This window comes from Capra hircus, chromosome 22 (assembly GCF_001704415.2).
Source record: "Capra hircus breed San Clemente chromosome 22, ASM170441v1, whole genome shotgun sequence".
Taxonomy (NCBI): Eukaryota; Metazoa; Chordata; class Mammalia; order Artiodactyla; family Bovidae; genus Capra; species Capra hircus.
In genome coordinates this window covers 18969224-18991295 of record NC_030829.1, presented here as the reverse complement: position 1 = coordinate 18991295, position 22072 = coordinate 18969224, and the positions used below count along the sequence as shown (strand labels likewise).

General features: G+C 40.0%; 1 protein-coding gene and 1 pseudogene across 2 annotated transcripts in view; both read left to right on the top strand.

Moving 5' to 3' along the window:
• GRM7 (glutamate metabotropic receptor 7) overlaps positions 1–22072 on the top strand; it is a 931612-nt gene that overhangs the window by 385867 nt on the left and 523673 nt on the right. The gene's annotated exons all lie outside the window — the stretch shown is intronic.
• Positions 1–22072, top strand: part of LOC108638584 — a 59266-nt pseudogene that overhangs the window by 12267 nt on the left and 24927 nt on the right.

The following is a 22072-nucleotide window of genomic DNA, read 5'->3' as shown; positions in this document are numbered from 1 at the left end:
GTTGGAGAAGACTCTTGAGAGTCCCTTGGACTGCAAGGAGATCCAACCAGTCCATTCTGAAGGAGATCAGCCCTGGGATTCCTTTGGAAGGAATGATGCTGAAGCTGAAAGTCCAGTACTTTGGCCACCTCATGCGCAGAGTTGACTCATTGGAAAAGACTCTGATGCTGGGAAGGATTAGGGGCAGGAGGAGAAGGGGACAACTGAGAAAGGATGAGATGGCTGGATGGCATCACTGACTCGATGGACGTGAGTCTGAGTGAACTCTGGGAGTTGGTGATGGACAGGGAGGCCTGGAGTGCTGCGATTCATGGGGTCACAAAGAGTTGGACACAACTGAACAATTGAACTGAACTGAACCATGCTTTCTACTCAAACTTAGCAGCATCTGGTGTAATGTCTTCTATATGTTAACTGAATCAATTAGCAAGAAATGGACGTGTCCAAATTGGCAAGGTGATTATTTTCTTAGCTTATTATAAGTTTGTTGGTAGAGTAAATGTATATAGAACAGTTTTTAACAATTAATACATATATTTAATTATCTCATTTATGTCATATTGATGTCCTGTTAACTATTTGAAGGGAGATTCTGAATTTCTGGAGCTCAAACAATAGTTTACAAATGGTACCTAGAACATAAGCTTCATCTGATAATCCACTTGTAAATAACTATATGGCTGTGAGAATAGCAAAATCACTGGTAAGCAGTTTAGAAAGTTTATATCATGCCCTAAGATCTTCACGGTCTTTTTTGAAATGAAGAGTACCAGTGCCTTCTCTTGGTAAGGTTGTATTCTCAATTATGGCTTCAAAAAAAGTGACATTCACTTGTTAAATATTTGCTGTGTACCTATTATATGTCAGGTCTTCCAACATATAAGACTCATCCAACATATAAAACAACACAAATTTCAGAACAGAATGTAGATCAGTTTTCTGTCACTGTGTCACAAATTACCATAAATTTAGCAATACACATTCATTACCTCACAGATACTATAAGTTACAAGTCAGGGCAAAGTTACATGTCTGCATTCAAGGTGTTAGCCTAGGCTGGAGTGTCATCTGAGACTTGACTGCCGAAGAATGCAATTCCAAGCTCACTGAAGTTGATGACAGAATTCATTTCCTTGTTGCTTAGTGACCAAGTGCCCCGGCCTTTTACTGGCTGTCAGATAGAGGCCACCATAGTCTAAACTCATGACAGTTCCCTCCCATGTTGACCTCTCCATGGATATTTCTTCTTCAAGGCCAGCTGAAGAGACTCTCTCACTCCAGTGTGCTAAGAAGGAGTCCCATAATATGTAAACATAGGTGTGATATAAGACTTCCCTGATGGCTCAGAGGTTAAAGCGTCTGCCTCCAATGCAGGAGACCTGGGTTCGATCCCTGGGTCGGGAAGATCCCCTGGAGAAGGAAATGGCAACCCACTCCAGTATTCTTGCCTGGAGAATCCCATGGACGGAGAAGCCTAGTAGGTTACAGTCCACGGGGTTGCAAAGAGTCGGACAGGACTGAGTGACTTCACCTTATTCACCTAGGCGTGATATGCCCAGTAACTGTGCCCCAGCCTAGCAATTAAAATTATCTCTCTGCACTCAAGGGGAAGTGATTATACAAGGTTTCATATCATCAGGTCACCTTAATGTGTATCCAAAACAGAGGTAATCAAAAGAGTTTGAATTTTTCTCTTTGAAATTATATAAAACAAGAGCCTCCTGCCCTGTTCTTCTTTATGTTCAATTGATTCTCTCATTTATCTACTTTGTTTATGTGAAAGTCCTCCTGCTGTGTTACACTCTTGAGTCTGTACTTGGGGAATTTGCATGATAATAAAACTCTATTTGAAGGGATTTTATTTCTTCATCACAAACGTTTCAGGATCAAACCATACAAAGCCTAAGAGTGGCATTGCTCTAATTTGTTTCCATAAATAAATTTCACTTTTCATTAAGCATATTCAAAGGGCACTCTGAAGGTCATTTTGATTTAACTAAGACTTGCGGGAAGTTAACGAATTACCTATCCATTATTAGAAGAAAGTAGATTCCAACTGTAGTATTTGGTTGTAATTTTTATTTAAATCATGTTAATATTTATTAAGGTGTCTCCTCCAATATTGCCTATCTAACTATAGAAGTCTTATTTAGTCATGATTAGTCATTTTCTGTATTAGATATAATGATTTTTTTTTTGAGTTACATTTTACCATTTGTGATTTTACCACTTATACTAATCCATGGGAAATCATAAAAATTCAGTTCATGTGAGTGAATGTTTATCATTTAGGCATTTGAAGCAAAGGACAATCATTCATTCTAGAATAATTGGGCAACTCTGTACAACATAGCTGTTGGAGTTCTAGCAGACAGGGGTATAGCTGTTGCCTCTGGAGTGCCTCCCCTAGTGTGTCTGACATCTTTTTTCATTTTCTCGTTTAATTCACTATTTTGTCCCTCAGAAAGTACAGTCATTGAGATCACAGAGATTGTGCCCACCTCTTTCAGTACAACTTTAAATAAAATACTATTCGCTCCTTTGAAATTCTCATGGGAATAGTAATACATACATCATGGGAATAGTAATACTACCTTCTTCCTTCAGATGTGACTGCTCTTAAAATGAAATGTCAAAATAAAGTGCCTATCACTGAAAAATTACAAAGAACTCAACAAATGGGAGCTGTTGTTTTTAAGTTACAGTTATTTCTGAAAGGCATAAAAGGGCAGCATCACTGCCACGTGTTAGCATCGGAACCAAATCGTGAAAGAAATTTTCGCTGGCTAGCCTATCAGATAAGACTCTTTTGGTTATAAGTGACATAAATACAACTCACAAAAAAAGGCAGGAAATATAATTTCTTAGAAAATACAAAAATCCAAGGTGGTTCCTTGTTTTAGGGCTTGTTGGACCCCTGGGCTCAAATACTTGGTCAGATGTAGGTGTCTTCCATTGCCTTGCATACACTTTACAATGAATAGTCTTCACTTAGTCACAGTCACTCCCTTTACCACATAACCAGAAAGGTATTCCTTCCTAAAGCGTATCTTAAAAAATACCTGTCTTTAGCTCTGATGTTACAAATTTATGTCATATTTCCATCACTGATCTTATAGCTAAAGCACATGGACCAAGAATAGATGAGGAGAAGTGCTGATAACCTGAGGGAAAAGGGTTAATGCTAGGTGTTATAACAATAATAATACTGCAGACACTCATTATAGCTATGTTTAAAATAAATGCCCAGGTATATATAAGTTACAGGGGTTTTGGCAGTAAGAAATAGATATTGATTCTAATTAACACTAGCAAAAACTTAATTTATTAGTGGGGAAACAGGATTTAGGAATTTCAGCATACAGCGTTTTCAGGAATCCAGTCTTGAGCCCTTGTTTAAGGAGAATGTGCTCTTAATCTTGCATTGTTGAAATAAAAAAATTAAATTCTTGGGCAAGGGTGAATGATTCACCTAGCTTGGATCATGTTCCCATCCTTTGCACAGCACCGGAGACCTTTGTGAGGCCACCATGCCCAGCACTGACTGCACTGAGAATGTTTCCACAAGGAGAGGGGGAGTTTCCTAAATCATAATAGAATGGGCTTTTCCCCCAAAAAGTGGAAATGGACACTTGACAGGCAAGAATAGCAGAGGACTCCATAGCCATGTTCTCCACTCTCATGGTGGAGTCATTTCCTCAAGAGGCTCAATGAATTTAGAATCATATATTCTGGCTTTTAATCATGGCTCTGCTACAAAGTATATTGTATTACTTAATATCGCCATATTTTGGCTTTCTCGGTGTGGATGGTATTGATATCTATGATTTGAGTATCTAGAACAGGAAATGATAGTAGCTTTGATAATGAAGACGTGGTCAACCCCCTGTTCACTAGGGTGATATATTAATACTTTTGAGGAGGGCATGGCAGCCCACTCCAGTATTCCTGCCTGGAGAATCCCCATGGACAGAGGTGCCTGGCAGGCTACAGTCCTTGGGGTTGCAAAGACTTGGACACAACAGAGTTATGAAGCTCAAAGCACACAGATGAATACTTTTATCTAAAAATTTGACAAATGTTGACATAGTAGTGAATGTGTATTTTTACCCCAAAGGAATAGAAATCAGAATCTTCTTTTAGCTTCATAGCATCATTCACTAGAAGGATTCATGGTGTGAGAATAAGTAGATTGAATGATTTCCCTGACGTAGATTGTGATCAGCTATATGACCCCCTGGTGGCTCAGATGGTGAAGAATCTGCCTGCAATGCAGGAGACCCAGGTTCCATCCTTGTGTTGGAAAGATTCCCTGGAGAAAGGAATGGCAACCTACTCCAGTGTCCTTGCCTGGAGAACTCCATGGAGAGAGGAGCCTTGAGGGCTACAGTCCATGGGGTCACAAAGAGTCGGACACAGCTGAGCAACTAGCCCTTCACCTCATATGACCCCTTAGAAGAGGTCTCATAGTATCCCTGGACTCAATTATTAATCTGAGAGGTGGTGTGGGAGAATGCATGGTCTTGTATTTACCTTCTAGACTTAAAATTTATGACAGTGAAACAGACAAATGAGAGACAGGTTACTGTATAGAACTATCAATATTTTTACCATAGATAGCCTTTTGAGCATTGACTAAGAGATATTCATTTAAACATGTACATGCATTAATTCGTTCAGTCTTTATAATGACCCTATGAGGTAGACTCATCATTTCCTTGTTAGAACTAAGGAAACTGAGACAGAGTGTTAATAAAATTGTCCAGCTTCATCCATGTAGAAGTGGCAGAGTAGGGTTCAAACCCAAACACTCAATGAGTATTCTGTAAACTGTCATACATCTACATGTGAAAATACTGATCATTTATCCACTATACTGACTAATAGACTCAATAGGATTTTTGTAAGATGTTGAGGTGGCTTGAGTATAGTGCAGAAAAAAATGAAGAATGGATGGATTTCAATGGGAAATTCTCTCTGGAGAAAAACAATAGCAGTGGGAGAAAGAGAGAAAACAAGCGAGCTTCTTCCCATTCCCCACTCAGCTTCCCCTAGACACACTTTTTCTCTGGTTGACAGATGTTTAATGCTTCTTTATGTTTCTAGACTCCGTGTATCAGCAGTTTCCCACCTTCTACTAGAACCCTTATGTAGCAAAGAAATTACCTACCCAAACTGATTAAAATAATAGTGATATAAATACAGGTTCACAGATTTAAGAACAAAAACAAGCACAATGTTATACCCCGCACTTGAATTAAAAATTAATATAGAAAAGGCACCATGAAGATGCTTATCATTTTAAAGTAACACATATCTTAAGAGCAGCCAAGATCATATAACGCAGGTTAAGGCAAGTTTTGTTTGTTTTTTTTTTTTTTTGCATCCTCTTTCAGAGGTCAGCAGGCTGCTTTTCTGTAGAAGTTACATGAATCATTGTCATCTGATTAAGTATGTGCTAGAACTGCTCTTTAGTGTTCAGCTCTGAGTTAAGGTTCATTTTTCAGTAGGAGGCATTTGGTATAATTTTGGTGCTTCTCTTGTAAATGTTCAAGATTCCTCTGAAGTTAATGAGAGCAGTGGATGGTAAGGAGAAACTCAGTCATTCAACAGAAGTTGGGTATGGGCCAGTGCTTGAAGGAACTTTCAAAGAGATTTTGTTTGTGTAAGAACATATATATATATATATATATATATATATATATATATATTTTTTTTTTTTTTCCTGAACAGAGTTTGTGAATAGACAGTAGTCTGAAAGAACTTAAAATACGTGTTAAAAAATTTTACAGACAGCATTAAGCATGCCTCAGGGGAAAAAAGTAATGGAGTGAACCAGGTTGTGGATGTAGGAGTAATTCTGGGAAGTGGCTATTTCTCAAGACCCTTGTGGTCCATTTATGAATCTCTTAGTGGGGAGATGGTGATATGGGCCATTACCACAAAATAGTGCTTATACCCTCCCATTCATTCCTTATGAGCATCAGCACTGAAAACCTTCCCAGCAGTAGGCTTGAACATGGAGCTATCACAAATTGTGTATGTATTATGGGGAGGGGAGTGGGAAAACGGAGGAAAAAAGGGGGACTCTGGTGGGTAGTACTGCAAGGAAAAAAGAATGTCTGGATGTCACCCCTCCTTTTGGAAGGTTCTAAGAGTGAGGCCTGAATTAAGCATTTGGCAAGTAGGTTCGTGATTCTTGGCTTTCAGTTTTCTTGTTCCATACAAAAACCCATCCAAAGAACATATGCCCTACAAAAACTGTTCAGATAAGCTCAGCAACCAATTGAAAGGTGTTTCATAATGCAATATCAGCACTTAAATATTTCCTTAGAATTTCATCAAATTGGCCATATGAGCATATGAACAGATGGCATTCTAAAATATTTTTATCTGAAGTCATTTTTTAATTGGGAGTGTATTTTTTCCCTTCTGGAACACCTTGTGTATTGGCCAAGTTCCAAGGCTAAGCAATGAAAGCATCGTTGCTGGGATCTTCCTGGGCAGTGACGTGAGGGATCTGTAGAGGCGAATCACCGTAACGCCTGCAGCGACCGCAATCACTGTAGCAGGTGGCGTTTACTGAACACTTACTACGTGGGAGGCACTGAACAAAGGACTCTCCGTACACTCATTTATTGAATTCTACAGCCTGTCTGTGGGACAGATACGATCATCTGTTTACAGATGGGAAAACTAAGGCGTTTGGTGTTTGAGTAACTACCCAAGATTCCACAATTAGGAAGAGGCAGATTTGGATGTAAACAACAATCAGGTTCTAAATCTGCCCCCCTTAACTGCCCTCTAGTGGGGCAGTGCCTCACTTCACCATTTATCAGGACCCAGTCTATACCAGTCATGCTGCACCAGGTGCCCATGATAGAGAGGAACCCCAAGCCCCTGTGAGCTGCTGGGCGAGACAGATGTGAGCGAATAACTACAGTACCACAGTGAGCAGAAGTGTATCGTAGATAATCAAGTCAGACAGAGGAGTAAGTGATTGACTCTAAGGAAGCAGGAAAGGGAAGACTTTATGGATGTGGTTGCATTTGAGATGCTTTTGATGCACGGGTGAGAGGTTGAAGACGTGATGATATAGAAGGGAGATATAAGCATACATGCCCAGTGCAGAGACATGAGAAAGCTCTCTCCTGAATATGGGGAGAGTCTCTTCCAACATCTTTTCTCACTTTTCCAACATCTTTTCTCACTTAGATCTTGTTTAAAAAAAAAAAAAAGCCAAATTCACAATGTTGGCTCTGGATTGAACCAAAGTATATATCAGTTTTTCACAAAACATAGGGCAAATTTTCCAAGTCAGACTGAGCTTTTTTTTCTTATTTGATTAATGCTTTAAATTATTTTAGACTTTATAAAGACAAGTTTTAGGTTCACAGCAAAACTGAGAAGATGTAATTTCCCCTGCTCTCATACATGAGTAGCCTCTTCAATAATCAACATCCCTAACCAGAGTGGTATGTTTTTGACAATTGATGAACATACAAATGACACATTATAATCACCCAAGTCCATAGTTGACATGGCGATTCATTCATTCTAATACTGTACATTCTATGAGTTTGAACAAATGCATACTGATGTATATTCATCATAACAGAGTAAGCTTTTCATCATAGAAGTTGGAGCAGAGATATCATAAAAAGTAGGCAGATAAAGCCTGAGTGTTTACCTTCCCTTTTTCTAGACCAGACCAGATGACAGTAATCTAGATGGAAGAGGAAGAAAGTGGACTGAAGTATCAGAGGGTAGGAGGGGAAGTAAAAAGGGAAGGATTTCTCAGAGTCCGTTTGTTTGGAAGGGATATGAATCAGTCAGTGCCATTTTGAAGCTCTTGTAATTCCTGAGATATGTATGTGGGACTCTCTTATAGCGATATGATGAAAAACTAATATGTGGAGGCATTTGCCATGTGCCAAACACTATGTTGAGTGATTTGTCAGTTATAATTATTAACATTCAATCTACCTGCTCACCTACCTGACTGCAGTAGCTACTTTTATTAGTGACAGTTTGCAGAAGACGACTCTATAACCACTAAGAAGCCAAGTTAAGGTTCTAACTTGAGGCCTGATGGACACAATTTTAGTTGCTAAGGATGGACTTTCAGCCCTCCTGAATTAGCATTATCACAGTCCTTTCTAGGTGACTCCTTTCTGTGAATCTTCAGATGATAGTGAAATCTGGATATTTATGGAGGCATTTGAGTACCCTAATGGGATTTCTCAGTAAATTAAGAGCTTGTCTGAATACAGATTCTTATTTTCACAACTATAGGGAGAGTAATGTTAAAATAATTCTGTGTTGAACAAATTTAAAGCTGTTACCAAGTTTTGGTTCTGACTTTTTTTTTTTGCTTTGGAATTTGATTATGTGTCTTGAAATAGAGACTAGGATATATATGTCCTAGTTTAGAATTCTGGAAAACTTTGTAATTGAAGTTAGAGAATTACATTTTGAATTGAGAAAGCACAATTTATTTAATCTGCTTATTTCAGCTTTCCAAGATAAGATTTGTCGGAAGGCTAAAAAGTCTTCCTGACCACTGGCAAGTTCTTCTAAATGGGCACTTCGATTAATTATGATCCTTCCCCTGATTAAACATCAATGACTAATTCTCTAATACAGGGGGAAGGAAGCACTGCTATAATTGCTGGAAAATGTGTGGATAGAATTTGGAGAAAAATATGATTATGATGTCAGATTGTACCAGCCATTGTAATTAAAGTTTCTTAAAGCCTTCCACCTTATTTAATCTGTGCAAGGAGAATAAAAATTTGTAATAGGAGTTTTGAAAGACTCTATGATCTTTTTGTAATTAAACAAACTATAAGCAATAGAGCAATGGGTACTTAATGAATATCCATTATGTGGGAGAGATTGTCCTGGAGGAAAGAAAAGTGTGAAATGGCTAGAACTGCTCTATTAAGTTTTCACAAGTATCATGACTTTTGATCAAGTCAGAACCTTCCTTTTACAAAATGACTCCAGACTGCAGTGAGTAAACCCAATGATGGGATTTCCATGGAATATCTTGGCTGAAGGGAGGCCATTAAATCCACCCCCTTCCCACTATTATTTAATATCTTCTTAGCTTCAACATTCATTTTGAGCGACTACCTCATCTTTTCTTGAATACTTTGCACCATGAGCAATTTATCATATCCTAAAGTGGTTCGTGATACTTTTAAGGGTTTTGGAACACGTTAAGTTTTCCTCCTGCAATTTCTCCCTGCGGGTCCTAATTTTAGGATCACCATCGTTTAATATTTGTTACACGCTTGTTTTCAAGTGGCTTTCAATTATCGGTCTAGATGTTCACGGGCTTCCCAGGGGGCTCAAGGGTTAAAGAATCTGCCTACCAGTGCAGGAGATGCCGGAGACATGAGCTTGACCCCTGGGTCAGGAAGACCCCTTGGAGTAGGAAATGGCACCCCACTCCAGTATTCCTGCTGGGAAGTCCCGTGGACAGAGGAGCCTGGTGGGCTACAGCCCATGGGGTCACAAAGGGTCAGGCACAGCTGGGCACACAGGCATGTGAATCGGAGGCTTATGTGAGCCGTAATTCAGAAATGCATGCTACGTTGCCATTTGCTACTTACTGTGATCTAGCAAAGATCGAAAAGGTTAACGTCACAGTGTCGGCAAGGTTTAGAAGAACAGGCATCATCAAACGCTGTGGATGGGGAGAGTAAATCACACAAGCTCTTTGCAAGGCAGTTCAGCAATATCTATCAAAATTACAACTGCCCACACATGATGACCCACTAATTCCACTTCCTGAAGTTTATCCTATAAATGTACTGTGTGTGTGTGTGTATATTAGTCACTCAGTAATGTCCGATTCTTTGTGGCCCCATAGACTGTATGTAACCCACCAGGCTCCTCTGTCCATGGAATTCTCCAGGCAAGAATATGGGAGTGGGTTGCAATTCCCTTCTCCAGGGGGTCTTCCCAACCCAGGTTTCGAACCCAGTCTCCCACATTGCAGGTCTATTCTTTACCATCTGAGCCATCAGGGAAACCCAGGCATACTATAACAGTTTTAAATGTCTAAAGTAGAAACCTTTATAATAGCCAAAGAAAAGGAATCCTGATGCAAATTGCAATGGAATTTAGGAAAATGAAATTATGTCATATTTAAGCAGAAGTAATGCTTTTGGGGCTCCAAAATCACTGCAGATGGTGACTGCAGCCATGAAATTAAAAGACGCTTACTCCTTGGAAGGAAACTTATGACCAACCTAGATAACATATTCAAAAGCAGAGACATTACTTTGCCAACAAATGTCCGTCTAGTCAAGGCTATGGCTTTTCCAGTGATCATGTATGGATGTGAGAGTTGGACTGTGAAGAAAGCTGAGCACTGAAGAATTGATGCTTTTGAACTGTGATGTTGGAGAAGACTCTTGAGAATCCCTTGAACTGCAAGGAGATCCAACCGGTCCATTCTGAAGGAGATTAGCCCTGGGATTTCTTTGGAAGGAATGATGCTGAAGCTGAAAGTCCAGTACTTTGGCCACCTCATGCGAAGAGTTGACTCATTGGAAAAGACTCTGATGCTGGGAGGGATTGGAGACAGGAGGAGAAGGGGACAACAGAGGATGAGATGGCTGGATGGCATCACTGACTCGATGGACGCGAGTCTCTGGGAGTTAGTGATGGACAGGGACCCCCGCCATGCTGCAATTCATGGGGTCACAAAGAGTCAGACATGACTGAGTAACTGAACTGAATGGTTTAATAAAGTTTTGAAAAATAAGGTAAATTTAAAAAATGGAAACCAAATTTGACCTTTTAGCATGCATTCTGTGATTCATCAGAAAATATATACCTGCTTCATTAGTCGGAGAAGGCAATGGCAACCCATAGTACTCTTGCCTGGAAAATCCCATGGATGGAGGAGCCTAGTAGGCTACAGTCCATGGGGTCACTGAGAGTTGGACACGACAAAGTGCCTTCACTTTCACTTTTCACTTTCATGCATTGGAGAAGGGAATGGCAACCCACTCCAGTGTTCTTGCCTGGAGAATCCCAGAGTCGGGGGAGCCTAGTGGGCTGCCGTCTGTGGGGTCGTGCAGAGTTGGACTGAAGCGACTTAGCAGCAGCAGCAGCATTAGTATTACCAGTTTCCTACAATCAACTGTGTGTGTGCTCGTGCATACTCAGTCATGTCCAGCTCTTGCGACCTCATGGACCGTAGCCCACCAGCTCCTTTGTCCATGGGATTTCCCAGGCCAGAATCCTGGAGTGGGTTGTCATTTCATACTCCAGGGGATCTTCCTGACCCAGGAATCTAACCTACACAGGTCTCTTGCATCTCCTGCATTGACAAGCAGATTCTTTACCCCTGTGCCACCTGGGAAGGCCTTAATCAACTGTACTCCAGTATAAAATTAAAATGTAAAAAAAAGAAAAAAAAACTTCTAGTGGTTAAAGTGGATTCTGACTGCCTGATTTGGGTTCCCCTCTCTACCATTTACCATCAGCACCTCTTCTGATGAGTTACTTATGTCTCTGGGCCTCAGGTTCTTAACCAGTTACAACAGTATCCATAGCATAGAATCCTTATATGATTGTGATAAGATAATGCTCATAAAGTACTTAGCATTGGGCCTAGTCCATAAGAACACACTCAATAAAATCATCCTTTAACAAATGTCCATTAATGACACATGTATCAAGCATCTAAGATTGATTCTTTATATGACACAGTGTGATAACTTTTCTCAGGTGGAAAATACTTTTTTCCACATTTTTTTTCCTGGCAACACTAAAAGATGATATTTTCTTTATGTTTTGAGGAAATGAAACATTAGGTTACAGACACTCTTTGGTTGCAAAATAGTGCAACCATTGGGATTTTCAAAAAATCCTAAAATAATTATTGAGGGATGTTTGTTAACCTAATAGATAAAGATTTGTGACCTTTTCCAGTATATACTCATATACTCTCCACTAGAAATGATGTGTTGCTTTCCCCTTTAATATTCTTGAAAGGAGTCAGATCAAAGATTCTTTCATTAAACTCATAGAAGTTTTTTTTTTTTATTTTTTAACCCATCTTAGGCCTGGCCCCTGCATATGACATTCATCTTTCTTTGTACTGCCTATAATGAGACTGAACTCTTCATAATATTCATTTATGTGACCCTACTCTAAATCCATGTTGATACCTAATTAGTCTCTAAGCACCTCCCTTATTAGAATACAGTTTTCAGTCTTTAAGTGAGATAACCAGGTTTTAAAGCCTTTCACTTTAAACTGATGTTACCTTGCTTGTTGCTACTAGGCAGTAAACAGCAGGAATAGCCAGTGCTTTTCTTCCCTTCTGTTTAGGTGTGGATGTCCTGGGTATTTGTAATAGTCCTTCATGCATTGTGCTTCTGTAATTTTCTGCTGCTGTAAAAAGTGTTTTTCAGCTCCTAACATGTAAGCCAAGTCACTCAGTATATTTGAGACAGCATTCTCTGTACACGGGTGGGTACAGACTCTTTTGCTTCTTAAGCTTCTCTGAAGAAATGTTTACGCTAGTAACTTGGCCACCACCTACATAGATGGCAGTGCTGGTCAGCTCTCCCAGGTTGTTCATGCTGTTCAAGTATTGGCCGGGCTTCGTCTCCAGTCCTCAAGGATTGTGACACAGAGTTGCACCCGCACCTCCAGACATTCGACCTCAGCCGCCAAGCAGACCCTTCCCAGCAAGGCACAGTGCATCCCTTATCTTGCATTTCCATCTTGCTTCTCTGTGTACCACTGTCAAGGGAAGATGCAAATGCATTCAACTCTCAATGGAAACATAGCCTATTTTTGAGCTGCCTACACAAATAATAGTCATCATTTCTCAACTAGGTGAGAAGAATATACATATAATTTGTTCCTCACCCAGAATTAACTATATCTGGAGCTCAGAATTTCTTTGAAAGGAAAAATACAACCTACTTAGAAAATGTTTGAACGAATCATAGTGCATAAATTAGATCGATACAGCAAAGGCAGCAAGATTTCCTTCCTGGGTGCCTAGAATGTGCCACACAGTACTTATATCTTTTAAATATCTTGTCTCATTTTATCTTTACTACAGATGCAGATGGATATTAGCATTTTCCTTTTTCAGAAGGAAAAGGAGGAGATGTGGAGGATCGATTATAGTTATAATATTTTGTGCCTTCCCCTAGCCATGCCTCAGGCAATGTGACTTGATAGCAACTCTTATCAAGAGAGAATTTTTTCCACTGCTTGAATATGGGCTGCCCTGGTGACCTGCTTTGACCACTAGAGTGTGTTGGAAATACAGACAATATGCTAGTTTCCGGTGCTAGCAAGAGGCATTGCCTTCTTTTACTTTCTGTCTTTGAACTCTGCCCAGATGCCTTAGCAGCAAGCTTAGATGGGCCTTTTGGATGATACAAGATCCAATGTTCACTTACTACAATTGTTAGGACAAGAGCCACCCACCCACCAGGCAGATGAGCCATACCTTTCCTAGCACATCCAGTCCCAGCCTGTAACTCAGCTGACTATAGACCCATGTGCCGGCCCTAAAAGGGCAGCCATGCCCGGCCCAGATTGGCAAAACCACTCACAGATTCCTGAGCAACAATAAATGCCTGTCGTTTCAAACCACTTAGCTTTGGGGTGGCCTGTTACACAGCAACAACTCTCTGATACAGGGAGCTCTCTTCCTTTTATTCTTCCTTCTCAGCCACACATGGCACCAATGCTGTTAATTTTTAAAAAGGAATAATTAAGGGCTTATTCATGTACAAGCCTATGAGGACCAAAGTTCACTCATTTGGTCCTCAGTGAATTTCAGAGAATAGTATTTTATCTCCAGTCATGCTCAGAGGAGGCCTGTTGCCCCAGTCACTGGGTCATTAGGGGCAGTGCTTGAATTTAAGCATAATCCTGAGGGCCCTATCCTTTCCCTTTTGACGCTTCTCTTGTCCCCAGTCCCTTTCTGATGTTGATGTTTAGCAGTTGTCTTAAGAAATCTTCAACTTTAAGTAGTCTTTGCTGGGGATCCCACAGAATGTCTGGTAGATAATTACTCTTTTTTCTGTCCTTTGCAATTTGGGGCCACCCCAGGTGGTACGGAAACAAAACAAAACAAAACATAAAACCCCATTTCTTCTCTTCACAATCCAACCCTACAGTATTAAAGGGTATATTGCTCACTCTGCAGAAGTGGATCAAAAGGATGTCCAACACAGCATTATTCAAATTGTGTGGAAAGTTTCTTTTTCTGGGTGTGGAAGTTTGCTCCTATGTAAAATATCAACATAACTAATCCTACCTTATAGACTGATTATAAGTATGAAATGAATGACTTCCATCTGGCATGTAGCCCAGTACACAAAATATGATAGGCTCTAAATAAGGGAAATTTCTCCTATCACTGTTCCTTCTCAGTTTAGTTCAGTCACTTAGTCATGTCCAACTCGTTGCAACCCCGTGGACTGTAACAAGCCAGACCTCCCTATCCATCACCAACTCCTGGAGCTTGCTCAAACTCATGTCCATTGAGTCGGTGATACCATCCAACCAGCTCATCCTCTGTTGTCCCTTTTTCCTGCTGCCTTCAATCTTTCCCAACATCAGAGTCTTTTCCAGTGAGTCAGTTCATCTCATCAGGTAGCCAAAGTATTGGAGCTTCAGCTTTAGCATCATTCCTTCCAATGAATATTCAGGACTAATTTCCTTTAGGATTGACTGGCTTGATCTCCTTGCAGTCCAAGGGCCTTGCAAGACTCTAATCCAACACCAAACTTCCAAAGCATCAGTTCTTTGATGCTCAGCTTTCTTGATGGTCCAACTCTCATATCCATAAATGGCTACTGGAAAAACAATAGCTTTGACTGGATGGATCTTTGTTGGCAAAATAATGTCTCTGCTTTTTAATATGCTGTCTAGGTTGGTCATAGCTTTTCTTCCAAGGAACAAGTGCCTTTTAATTTCATGGCTGCAGTCACCATTGCAGTGATTTTGGAACCCAAGAAAATAAAGTCTCTCACTGTTTCCATTGTTTCTCTGCCAGTAAGTGATGGGACCAGATACCATGATCTTAGTTTTTTGAATGTTGATTTTTTAAGCCAACTTTTTCACTCTGCTCTTTTACTTTCATCAAGAGGCTCTTTAGTTCTTCTTTGCTTTCTGCCCTAAGGGTGGTATCATCTGCATATCTGAGGTTATTGATATCTCTCCTGGCAATCTTGATTCCAGCTTGTGCTTCTACCAGCCTGGCATTTCTCATGATGTACTCTGCATATAACTTAAATAAGCAGGGTGACAATATACAACTTTGACCTACTCTTTTCCCAATTTGGAACCAGTCTGTTGTTCCATGTCCCATTCTGACTGTTGCTTCTTGACCTGCATATAGATTTCTCAGGAGGTAGGTAAGGTGTCTGGTATTCCCATCTCTTTAAGAATTTTCCAGTTTGTTGTGATCCATAGTCAAAGGCTTTGGTAGAGTCAATAAAGCAGAAGTAGATGTCTTTCTGGAACTCTCTTGCTTTTTCTATGATCCAGTGGATGTTTTCAATTTGATCTCTGATTTCTCTGCCTTTTCTAAATCCAGCTTGAACATCTGGAAGTTCTCATATCATGTCCTGTTGAAGCCTAGCTTGGAGAAATTTGAGCATTAATTTGCTAGCATGTGAGCTGAGTGCAATTGTGCGGTAGTTTGAGCATTCTTTAGCATTGCCTTTCTTTGGGATTTGAATGAAAACTGACCTTTTGCAATCCTTTGGCCACTGCTGAATTCTCCAAATTTGCTAGCATATTGAGTGCAGCACTTTCACAGCGTCATCTTTTAGGATTTGAAATAGCTCAGTTGGAATTCCATCACCTCTGCTAGCTTTGTTCGTGGTGATGCTTCCTAAGGCCCACTTGATTTCACACTCCAGGATGTCTGATGAGTGATCACACCATTGTGGTTATCTGGGTCATTAAAATCTTTTTTTATATAGTTCTTCTGTGTATTCTTGCCACCTCTTCTTAATATCTTCTGCTTCTTTTAGGTCCATACCATTTCTGTTCTTTATTGTGCCCATCTTTGCATGAAATATTCCCTTGGTATCTCTAATTTTCTTGAAGAGATCTCTAGTCTTACCCAGTCTGTTGTTTTCCTCTATTTCTTTGCATTGGTCACTTAGGAAGGCTTTCTTATCTCTCCTTGCTATTCTTCTCATACCTGTCCAAATTTAAGTGAAGCAATGATCTAAATAGGAGTTTGTGTGGGAAGACTTTATCTCAAAGGATCACAAAACTAGTGTGCTGTTGCAGTGCAAACATAGCCATGGTCAATATCTAAATTAATGGATGTTGCCGTGCCGAGAAAACGTTATGTACAGAATCCAGACAATACTCTATGGGCCATAGTTTGCTGAAGCCCTGATCTGAAGTCTGTGTTACTGTTTTGTATCAGTTCTGCCTTTATTTTGGCTTTTTCTGCTTTGGCTTGATTCTAGGTTTTGTGGAGTTCAACAGAGGCAGAACATTCCTGAGACTTAACCGTCTAGATTAATTTCTACTCTAGGAATCTCCCTTCCTAGCCCTTGAATTTTCTACGAACATCCTCCTAAATATCCATAACTCACACCACCATCTCTTAAGAACATAATTTCTGACCCTGATCACTATGGGTAGGGGAGGACATTTTTTTTTTTTTAATCTAGAGAATTTTCCTGAGGACTCTTAAGAGATACTGTTCATTTAACTGGTTTTCAAACGCCAGCATCTGAGAGCAAGAAACATAGGGGTTAAGGCTTTGTGCTACTTCTTTCAACATAAGGGTTTCTCTCAAGGCTTCAATTCACAAGTTAGTTCTGCCCTTCTTCTGAAATCAGAGCATCACACACTGTACCAAGTAGCCCGACAGTAACTTTTGATTACATTTTCAATTACTTTTTGCTGCAAGCAATCACCCAGATTTTAACAAGCATCCTGAGTAAAGACACTCTATCATTTTATCAATTAATTCTCCATACCCTACTAGAGATAGTGCCTGTCTCCATACCCTACTAGAGATAGAGCAGATATCCACTCTTCCCAGTGGATTTCCATCAAACATCTGTGAGTTAGGAGGGGCAGCAATCTTTTAGCATGGGTTTTTTTTGGTGGTGGTGGTGGTGAGTTTTTCATTCTAGTTTGACAATCTCTTAGAGACAGTGGAGGCAGATCTTGGTAGTATGGAACTGAAACTTGGTTCCGGTGGTGGGAGGCCTCGTAAAATAAATACTGATAGTGATTTAGACACAGATATAAAATGCGGCGTAGGGCCTGGCAAGGAGCTGTGTTAGTGAGAAGCCCTGCACTGAAGTTTCATTAACTTTGCATTGGATCAGGGTCATGGAGGGAAGTATTACAAATCTATGGATATAGGGCAAGAGGTCACAGTCTCTGATGTTTGGATGGACTGAACAAGTAATATAAGACAGTGAAGTGAGCTCAGTGTATGCACATTCATGGGGGGAGCAGTAGAGCTTTGACACCCTATAGAGGACAAACCTTTTCTAAATAAGGGAACTGCTATTCCTCTTCAGGGCTTCCCTAGTGGCTCAGTGGTAAGGATATACCTGCCAATGCAGGAGACACAGGGGATGCAAGTTCAATCCCTGGGTTGGGAGGATTCCCCTGGAGAAGGAAGTGCCAACCCACTCCAGTATTCTTGCCTGGGAAATCCCATAGATAAAGGAGCCTGCAGGCTACAGTCAGTCTGTGGGATTGCAAAAGATTTGGACACAACTTAGCAAGGAAACAATGACAAAAATTCCCCTTCAGCTGACTGTGGCCTTGCAAGCCCTCTACTGCCACATCCTGGAATTTTTTTAAAGCGTCTAGACATATTTTTTTTTTTTTAATTTTATTATTATTATTATTTTTTAATTTTAAAATCTTTAATTCTTACATGCATTCCCAAACATGAACCCCCCTCCCACCTCCCTCCCCATAACATCTCTCTGGGTCATTAATTACTTTTTTTAAAATCAAAGTACAGTTGCTTTATGATGTTGCTAGTTTATGCTATACAGCAAAGTGAATCAGCTATCAGTTCAGTTCAGTCGCTCAGTCATGTCCGAATCTTTAAGACCCCATGGACTGCAGCACGCCAGGCTTCCCTGTCCATCACCAACTCCCAGAATTTGCTCAAACTCATGTCCATCGAGTCAGCGATGCCATCCAACCATCTCATCCTCTGTTGTCCCCTTCTCCTCCTGCCTTCAGTCTTGAAGCCTGAAGAATGGCTGAAGGCAGAATCAGCTATACATATACATACATCCACTCATTTTTAGATTTCCTTTCCATTTAGGTCACTACAGTGCACTGAGTAGGGTTCCCTGCGCTGTATAGCAGGTTCTCATTGGCTACATATTCCATACATAGTATCAGTAGTGTATATACGTCAGTCCCAATCTCCCAGTTCATCCCACCCCTTCTTCCTCCCTTCATATACATTAAATTTTTTCTCTACTTCTTTTTCTCTCTTTCTGCTTTGCAGATAAGTTCATCTGGAACATTTTTATAAATTCCATATATAACCAGTATTGTGCAATATCTGTTCTTCTCTTTCTGACTTACTTCACTCTGTATGGTAGTCTCTAGGTTCATCCACATCTCTGCAAGTGACACAGATTTGTTGCTTTGTGTGGATGAGAAATATTCCGTTGTCTATATGTTCCATATTTTCTTTATCAATTCCTCTGTTGATGGACATTTAGGTTATTATTTTTAAATCTTAAAGCTCCCAATTTTAAGATGCACCAAATAAATATATCTGATGGAAGTAAATTTAACCTACTGATTTATAGTCTCCAACCTCAAAAATATTTTTTATTTGCAAGAAGACATTGCAGTAGTTTGAAATATGGATGGTGGAATTATATATAATAATGAATCATATGTAACTTTAAAATATGGTTAAATGTTGGCATATACTGAAGGTCTAGCTTGTAAAAAGGACAATATATCTCACTCAGCTCTCAAACCTGAAATGCCTAAGTCTCCCACTTCTGGTATTGATACAGGATGTTAAAGAAAATAAAAAATGTTTTACCTTTTCCCTGTACTTTTCTAGAAAATTTCAGTCTCATACTGCTTACTCCTTCACTCATTCTTTCTCAAATGGTTCTTAGCACAGTGTCTGGCACATAGGTAATCAGTATATGGTTATTGAATTCATTAAAATGTAATTCAGCCAAGGTTTGCTTAATGTTGACTTTCCTTATTTGATTTCAAATTTGAGAGGACCTTAATCAGTGAATGACATAGCACATGACTTCATTTGATCAGAAAGGTTTGCTTTGATTTCTGGGTGGGTTATGAATGAAAGTATCTATATGAGTTACAAATATAAATAATAATAATAGTACTGTCAATAATAATTTTGATTACAATAATTATGCTGATATTTGAATATAAATTTGAATTATGCACTATTTGAATGATTTACACATATCAATTAAGGTAATACTCATAATTGGCATTATTGGTAACCTATACGACATGGTTACCTATACAATAACTACCTATATAGGAAGTTGCTTTTTTAAGTTTAATTTAGGAATTTTTAAAGACTGTGAAATTATTGAATAAGACCACCCCATAAGCCTGAGATAAAGCAAGGAAAAGGAAAACTTAAAGGCAAGACTATTTACTTTTGTGTTAAATATACTGAATCAAGATAGATTATTTACCTACTGTAAGCTGGATGCTGGGATAAATACCAGACTACGCAGTTTGGTGAGCTGATTATTGAAAGTGTAAGCAGATCTTGAATTTCTAAAGTTATTCCAATCATCTGTCAGTATGAAAAATGGGAGATGTATGTCAGCCCACTCCAGTACTCTTGCCTGGACAATCCCATGGACGGAGGAGCCTGGTAGGCTGCAGTCCATGGGGTCGTGAAGAGTCGGGCATGACTGAGCGACTTCACTTTCACTTTTCACTTTCATCCATTGGAGAAGGAAATGGCAACCCACTCCAGTATTCTTGCCTGGAGAATCCCGGGGACGGAGGAGCCTAATGGGCTGCCATCTATGGGGTTGCACAGAGTCGGACACGACTGAAGCAACTTAGCAGCAGCAGGAAGCTGGTGGTACTTCAGATTTGCCAGCTGAGTAAGTCACATGGTTTTTCTGACCAGCTTTCCAGGGCACCGCTCCTGATTTCTGTGTAGGCACAGAGGCGTGTGCTACATGTTAGAACATTTCTGAGATCTGTCAGCTTTTAAGGGTCCCAGCTCTGTCATCATGCCTTTGGGAGCAAGTTTGTCAGCAGTGCTGGCTTACGGCGGCAATCACTATGCCTATTTTTCTCCCTAAATCCCCTGCTGAAATCCCTAGTTTTTACTTATGGAACTTTTTTATAGCTTGAGTGTAATGGGATGGAAACAACATCCTTATTTCTGAGAAAAGTGAACAGACACTGGTACCACCAGCTGAGCTGTTATAACCCCTTTTTGTGCTTGATCTTTTTATCTGATTCCCTGCTGGATATATCTTAGCATCAGAAGAAGATTAAACAAAGATGTCAACTTAAATAATGATTCTCTGACTGGCTAGAGCTAAACGGACCAGAGAAATAGGACATGCTGTTTACTTCCCAAGGAACCCCTCTGCTCACAATATGGCATCTCTTACAGGGTGTGTATGACAACCGTGGTGGAGGGTAACGTGGCCAGAGAACCTATATGGTTTATCAGAAAATTATCAGGTTGAGAATGGCCCTTCTCATCTTTAAAATGACAGAGTTGAGTTAGCGTATAGGTTAAAATCTCTTCCCACATCATACAGTGGGTCTTTCTCCATGAAATTTGATATGACCACCTTCAAACTATGCCTTGCCCTATGCAGTAGACTGTTTGAATGCTGTTGCCTTTATTTTTGCAATTGTTTTACACATGGTAATGCAATTATTTAAAAAAGGGTGAATATTATTCAAATGATGGAAACCTTAGTGTTCACTGGGCTTTAGACTGAGTATCTCCTTTTGGCAAGTTTAAGACTTTGGGGTGTAGGATTTTCTCAAACCTGGACTCTGCCACAGATTATCTAGGTTTCAGCTGAAGGACACTGATACATTTTAGAATTATTTTTCTGCAAACTCATCTCTAGTCCTCCTAAGTGTTCCAGGGTTGTGGGTTAAATGTCTTTCCTTTGTTAATTATGCCTTTTCGTTTTTTTCTTTCAGTGTTGACATAACCCCTTTCCCTTCATGCTTGTACAATGTGTCTTCAGACTTTGCCCTTGGAATTTTACAGACAGAGCTGACAATCTGGAGTCATAAAATAGTATAGATTAAAAATCCATTAAAGAGCTCTTTCTCATTTTTCATATTATAAAAGTGAAGTTAGATATACTAAATGGTTTGCTTAAGGCAGTGCTTTACAAACATTTTCATAGCAGTGCACAGATAGAAGATAATGATATGCATATGACCAAACTAAATAACCTTCTGAGACTATTAGTGGCTAAAACTGACCAGCCCAGGGCCTCCAGTGACTGAAAGTCTTTTATGGCCTTCCTAAAGGTGGAAAGATTAATATTAAGCATAGTTTTCACTCATTTATGACACACAATACATTGGGCTTCCCTGGTGGCTCAGATGGTAAAGAATCTGCTTACAATGCAGGAGACCTGGGTTTGATCCTTTGGTCAGGAAGATCCCCTGGAGAAGGGAATGACAACCCACCCATTTTTCTTGCCTGGAGAATTCCATGGACAGAGGAGCCTGGTGGGCTGCAGCCAGTGGAGTCTCAAAGAGTTGGACATGACTGAGCAACTAACACTTCATAACGTACAATTCACAAAGCTCTGACCTAAATTCACCTGGTAACACAGCTACCGGTAGGCTAGTCTCTGTTGGCTTAGGTTAAAATGGCATTTATTGCCTCATGCCGGAGAAGGCAATGGCACCCCACTCCAGTACTCTTGCCTGGAAAATCCCATGGACGGAGGAGCCTGGTAGGCTGCAGTCCATGGGGTTGCGAAGAGTCCGACATGACTGAGCGACTTCACTTTCACTTTTCACTTTCATGCATTGGAGAAGGCAA